Source organism: Physeter macrocephalus, chromosome 4 (genome assembly GCF_002837175.3).
Source record: "Physeter macrocephalus isolate SW-GA chromosome 4, ASM283717v5, whole genome shotgun sequence".
Classification (NCBI taxonomy): Eukaryota; Metazoa; Chordata; class Mammalia; order Artiodactyla; family Physeteridae; genus Physeter; species Physeter macrocephalus.
The window spans coordinates 98,497,936-98,504,890 of NC_041217.1; positions in this window are offsets into that span (position 1 = coordinate 98,497,936).

The window sequence follows — 6,955 nt, forward strand, 5'->3', positions numbered from 1 at the left end:
TTGCTAAGTGGGTATTATCTATTTTTCTACAATATGAATATTTGGAGATGCATTATTCACTTTTGGTGGTCTTAGGGTGCCATTTAATGGCCTGAAGAAATTATGAAATACCATTATCTGAAAGGGTTAGTTAATATGGTAACATTAATTAATATAGTACCTCTTTTATTAATTAGTACAGATTTTCTGCTTAAATTTTTTAAATTACAAAGTGACATTTTTAAAGTGAATAGTCCCATTCAGGTTGGAAACTTGCATGGCTAATTGTCCCTCTGAGTATGTTAGCCTTTCATTAACTGATCTATAGCATTTATAAACTCTGATATTGTCTATCATTGTTTTCATATTTACTATTCTTCTAATATGCACTATAAACTGCTGTGCCATCAAAGAAACCAAGCCATCTTGTCACTGGTAGATAGTCTATAGTAGTGAGTCAGACTGATTAATGTATCTGTGCAGTTATTTATTTACAGAATTTGTGTAGTGCTTTTCCATATGCTGTGTTCTGCAAGCACCAAGAGTCTTCTGTGTCCCTGCCTTCTCTATTCCACTACCATTGATGAATTCAAATTCATATAATGCTGGAAGTTTTTGAAGATTTGCATTAGTCAACATACAGGTCAAGACCTCCTCTCTTACCAATAATTTTCCTTCAGTATTTCTGTTGAAACTAAGATCTACCTGCCTATTACTAGTGCTGGCTTATTCATCTTTCCTGGCCTTCTATGATTTTATGGTATCCAGCTCCATGGAATCTAGGTATTTGGTCAAAGATAAAACTCCAAGTATATATACACACACGCGCACACACACACACACACACACACAAGTGTGAGAAAGACACATGTATGTTAAGACTCAATTATTGAAAAGGTTAAGTCTGCATATTTTCTTGGAGGTATAAGAACCTGAGTAAAAGATAAGAAACTTTCAATTCAATTTATGTCTTTATGTAAGAAACTCAAAAATGCTTATTTTCTCTGTTTTAAAAGAACCTCTTTTGAGTGAAACGGAGAGGGAGGGCTTAGGGATTTGGGACAGGACTGTAGGAAGCTAACCATAATTTTTTTTTATATTCCCCTTTTGTTTTACAACATCTGAGAGACTACATCTTGCTTTTCCTTCTTATAGGTTGTGATGTTTTGATGGGGCTACATATGTGGTTGGGGGGCATGGTGTAGTTAATGATGAAAGTTCGTTTTCTCTCTCTCTCTCTCTTTTTTTTTTTTTTTTTTTTTGCGGTACGCAGGCCTCTCACTGTTGTGGCCTCTCCCGTTGCGGAGCACAGGCTCCAGACGCACAGGCTCAGCGGCCATGGCTCACGGGCCCAGCCGCTCTGCGGCATGTGGGATCTTCCCGGACCAGGGCATGAACCCGTGTCCCCTGCATCGGCAGATGGACTCTCAACCACTGCGCCACCAGGGAAGCCCCGTTTTCTCTTTTGAGACTACGAACATGAGTAATTTTTATCCTACTGCAAAGTCTTACCAACAACTATGGCCAATGGCAATGCCTCCTATTCCAGTATTATTCTGAGCCAACCCTTAAAATAAAAATCTTTTGAAAGTTTCCTGAAGACAAGAACATGGCAGCTTTATGCTGTCTTCTGCTAAAGACAGCAGTATAGGAGTCCAAGGACCTAGCAAAGAACACCATAGATAAAACATCTACATTAAAGATAAGAGGAGAAAGACTGGTGACTCCAAAGTCTATGTGTCATCCCCACTTCTCTGAATTTCAGATGTGTATATCAGAGTGCTTGTAACTTGTATCAGTGGATATTCAGTTACAAAGCCTAACTTCGGATGCCTAAAGTCAACTCTTATCTCCTCTTAGTTCATCTCTTCCCATCTTTCTTCATGTATCATAGCTTTGCTCCTCGTCTAGTCACTCAGGATTGATCCAATAAAATCACAATAAGCTCTTTCTTTCCTGCCCCATATCAGTCAGGATGCTTAACTTCAAGTGACAGAAAATCCAATTCAAACTATTTTAGGAAAAGAAAGAAGGATGTTATTGGCTTACATAACTAAAAACCCAAGGGTAGTGTTTATTGGATCCAGAGTTTCAAATAACGGCATCAGCAGAACTCAGATTCCCTTCATCTCTCTGTTCTGCCTTCTGTGGCTTTATTTTCAGGTTCCACGTGAGACCCCCAGAGCTCTAAGTTCACATCGTCTTTGTTGTATCATAACAAATATCATATTGTTGTGTGGTAGACAAAACAGTGCCCCCCCCAGCTGCTTCCTGGAACCTGTGAATTTATCATGCTACATGACAAGGGAGGGGAATAAATACCAGATTGAATTAAGGTTGTTACTAATCAACTGACCTTAAAGTAGGGAGATTATCCTAGATTATCTGGGTGAGCTGAATGTAATCACAAGAGTCCTCAGTAAGTGGAAGGGGGAGGCAGAAGAGGCAGAAGGTCAGTAATGCAATCGAGAAATACTCAGCTGGTCACTTAGGGCTTTAAAAATGGAAGGGGGTCACAAGGCAGGGAATTCGAGCACCTCGAGAAGCTAGCAAAAGCAAGAAAATGGACTTTCTCCTAGAGCCTCTAGAAAGGGAGGCAGTTCAGCCCATCGTTAGTTTTTAACCAATGGAGACACTTCTTAGACTCTGACCTCCAGAACTGTGAGATGATAAGTATTTGTGTTGCTTTCAGTGACTTAGTTTGTGATAGTTACAGCAACAATAGGCATCTCATATATTCTGCAAGGATCAAGAGCCTCTGCTGTTACCAAATGTGGGTAAATGGATGGACCAAAGAATAAAAATCAACTACAGTCTGCCCCACTGCATTCCTCCCATCCTTTGCCAGTTTTTATCAATTCTACCTCTGAAATAAGAAGTGCTTCTGTATCTTCTTCTGTTCTCATTGCCCTACTTCAGGTCTTTATCAAGGGACTTAAAGATAATTTTTAAGGTCCATAATAGTTCCGTGTTGCTAGAATCTAGTACCTAAGATATGAAAAAAAAAATTTTCTAAAGTAGAAACTTACATGACCTTAGAAGTAAAAACAAAGCATTCATTTGTGCCCCAAAATATCAGATTACACTGATATATATAGGAGATGAGACAGTAAAATGTAGAGTCAAATATTCTCAAAAAGAAATTTAATATGATTTTTGTCTTATGTGCTAACTTTATTTTCATAAACTTCTTTTATTAAAATATAGCACACACAGAAAAGTTCACAAGTCATAAGTTTCAGCTTATCACACAAAGGGAACACCACAAAGAGAACAATACTCATTTAATCCCCACCCAAGTCAAAACTCTCCCTGCATTTCTGAAATCCTCCTTGGATCTCTTCCTTTCTCCCACAAAGTAACAACTGTCCTGACCTCTAACACCATGCTGGTTTGCCTATTTTTGAACTTTATATAAATAGAACCACACAATAAGTTGTTTTTTTTTTTTTTTTTTGGCCACACTGCACAGCATGCAGGATCTTAGTTCCCAGATGAGGTATGGAACCAGTGCCCCTGCAGTGGAAGCACAGAGTCTTAACCACTGGACCACCACGGAAGTTCCCCACAATATGTATTTTTTTAAATGATTGATTTCTTTCACTCAATATTAGCCTTTGGAGAGTCATATATGCCATTGCATGTAATGGTAATTTGACGATTTTTATTCCTGTGTAGTATTCCAGTGCATAAGTATGGCATAATTTCATATCTATGTTATTATTGAAGAAAATATAGGTCGTTGGTAGCCTTTCTTACTATTACAAATAATGCTGCTATGAAGATTCTTGTGTTTGTATTTCGGTGCATAGATGTATGCATTTCTTTTGAGAAATAACCAGGAAGGGGATAGCTGAATCGTAGGAATTGTGTGTCTTTATTATTATTTGTGCTACCGAAATGTTTTGCAAAACGATTATAGCCATTTACACTTCACCAGCAGCATTCAAGTTCCTCTTCACCCTTGTTAACACTTTATATTGGAAGGAGGGGCGTTAGCAATCTGATGGGTGCATAGTGGTAAATATTTAATAAACAGAAAACAAAAATCTTAATCATGAAGGAAAAAGTTGATAAAGACAACATTAAAATTAGGAGTTTCTGGGAAACTCCCACTGGTGATCCAGTGGTTAGGACTCCTAGCTTTCACTGCCGAGGGCCTGGGTTCAGTCCCTGGTCGGGGAACTAAGATCCTGCAAGCCGTGAGGCACGGCCAAAAATTTAAAAAATTTTTTAAAGTTAGGAGTTTCTTTTCATCAAAAGGACCACTAGGAGTATGAACAGGTAAGTCACAGAGTGAGAAAATACATTTGCAATACATATAACTGACAAAGAACTCACTTACACAATATTAAAATGCCTACAAATCAATAAGAAAAAAACAGACCACCAATAGAGCAAATGGGCAAAAGACATAAATAGATGCCACACAAAAAGAGGATATTCTAACTGTAAACAAATGTATAAAAAGGTGCTTCAAGGGATTGAAAACTAAAATATAAGGTATAACTCCACTACATAGAAAAAAAACTGAAAGAATTGTAGTAAATAGAAAATTCTGAAGCTGCTTGGCCTCTAACCAGATTGTGTAATTGAGCAGTAAATAAAATTTAGCCTACCGGTTTCATGCTGAGGCAAAATGAGAAATGAAGTTTTCTTAATCTTTATGCATTGTAAAGGATTTGTTATTTAGGAAAGGAAGTTTATTAGTTCCTGCATCAAGTGAGATTTTAATGAATGAATGACTGTCAATTTCAGAGAGTTTAGAAGATACCTGCCTTAGAGAAGATGTTCATTACTACATACAGACCCATATGGAATTTGTCGGGTGGTTGAAAATCTTAGACGGCTTGTCTGGTACAGCAACAGTAAAGAAAACCATACTTTGCATATTATCAATAGTATTGCATCAACCATTTTTACACTCAGCCAGGAGGTGTTTACAAATTAACTCTTCATTACCTTGCCTTAAATAGCAGAGACAGCTCCACATTCATCAAATAATAATTATTAAGGACTTTCAGGTGGTGGGGCTGTCCAAATTGTGAAATTATTGGGTCTAAGTATATATACATTTAGCTTTCAGATCAATTTTATCAGCAGGGAAACTGTAGAGTCTTTTGATTGCACAGACAAAGGCTTACTTAGAGTATCTCCTATCATGACATATGGCGATGGGTATGGTAGCACAAAGTTTAATTACAGTGCCCTTACGACCACTCAAACAAGAAATTTTGAGAACTTGAACTGATAAGGCAGCAATAGTGGGGTTAGAGAGGAAGGAATGGATTGAAGATAATTTAGCAGTAGAGTTGAGAACACCATATATTTATTAATAACCAGTAGATACCAGCCACTGTGTAAAGTAATGGAAAAACACTAGAAATACACAGTAATTTTTTTCTAATAGAATGCTGATCGTGCTATTATGGAAATAATATAAATGCATCCTTAAGTCCATCTGGGAAAGACAAGGGATACTTCACAGAAGATATATACCAGGTGAACAGAATCTTGTGGACAGGTGACATGGCGTAGTGATTTAGAATGCAGATTCTGGAATCCAACTCCTTGTGCTTGAATCCTGGCTCTGCCGTTTAGATGTGTCTTCTTGTGGAAGATACTTAATAATCTCAGCCTGTTTTCTCAGGAGAAAGGAGATTACTGATGACAACTAACATTTAACCAGTCGGCACTACATGCCAGGTACTGTTCCAAGCACCGTACATCCTATAATCTTTTTAACCATACAGTCTTATGAAGTATGTACTATTATTATCATCAGTTTTAGAGCCAAGGCAACTGAGGCACAGAGCTACTAAACAATTTGTACAAGCCTCACTGCCGGTAAATGGCAGAGCTGAGATTTGAACGCATGCAGTCTAGCTCCTGAATCCATGCCATTAACCAATATACCACTCAATCAGGGATCAACTTCTCAGCACTATTGTGAGGTCAAAAGGAGATACTGCATGCAAAGTGCTTCGCTCAGCGCCTGCACGTGCAAAGTGTGTAATAAATATTAGTTTAATAATACAAAATTGTAATATAATATCAAATATTTTTTTAAATTAGCTTTTCAGGATGGTGACCCTGGGTAGTAGGATATGCTGGCTGGATGTTATAAAGAGTAAAAAGGAAGGAAGGAGGCAGCTGTCCTGAAACATGAGACCAGGGCCTCTATCTCCAACTTCTCTGGTTGTAGGTGGTGGCAGTGCCTCTGCTCAAGGGCAGGGCTTCCTAGCCCAGTCTCTTTGGGCTTGACAGGAGAGCTGGGTTCATTCCATCAACTGTCACTTTCCAAGGACCAGGAATGGTCCAAGCCTTGTGGCAGGTTTCTCAGGGGATGCAAACTAAAGTAGTGGCTAAAAGTTCAGTTTCTGGAGACAGATTTCCCAGGTTTGAATCCCAATTTTGCCACTTAGCTTTAGACTTTGGACAAGTTACCTGACTTCTCTGTGCCTCACTTCCCTTGTCTCTAAAGTGGGAAAAGGGTAGACAGACCTTATAGGGGGGCTGCTGCAGATGAAGAGAGCTGACGCACAGAGGTCCAGAGTGAGGGCTCCACGGACATGCCCCCTGCGTGGTCCTTGCCCTCCATTCCATCCCACGCTTTCGACCAGAACTGACATCTTTCCACTTCACATCAATACTAGAACAATTGCCCAATGAAGTGCTTTCTAAACTTCTTTATTTTTCCCTTTTTTAGCATAGACATTTAAAAAATGAACCCTATACCAAAATATATAAAACACCCTAATGCTTTAGCATGTGCTCTTTCCTTGTTCTGTATTGCTCTTCATACAAGGAGTAATTTCTTTTTTCTTTCTTCAAAAACTAACACAAGGGCTTCCCTGGTGGCGCAGTGGTTGAGAGTCCGCCTGCTGAAGCAGGGGATGCGGGTTCGTGCCCCGGTCCGGGAAGATCCCACATGCCGCGGAGAGGCTGGGCCCGTGAGCCATGGCCGCTGAGCCTG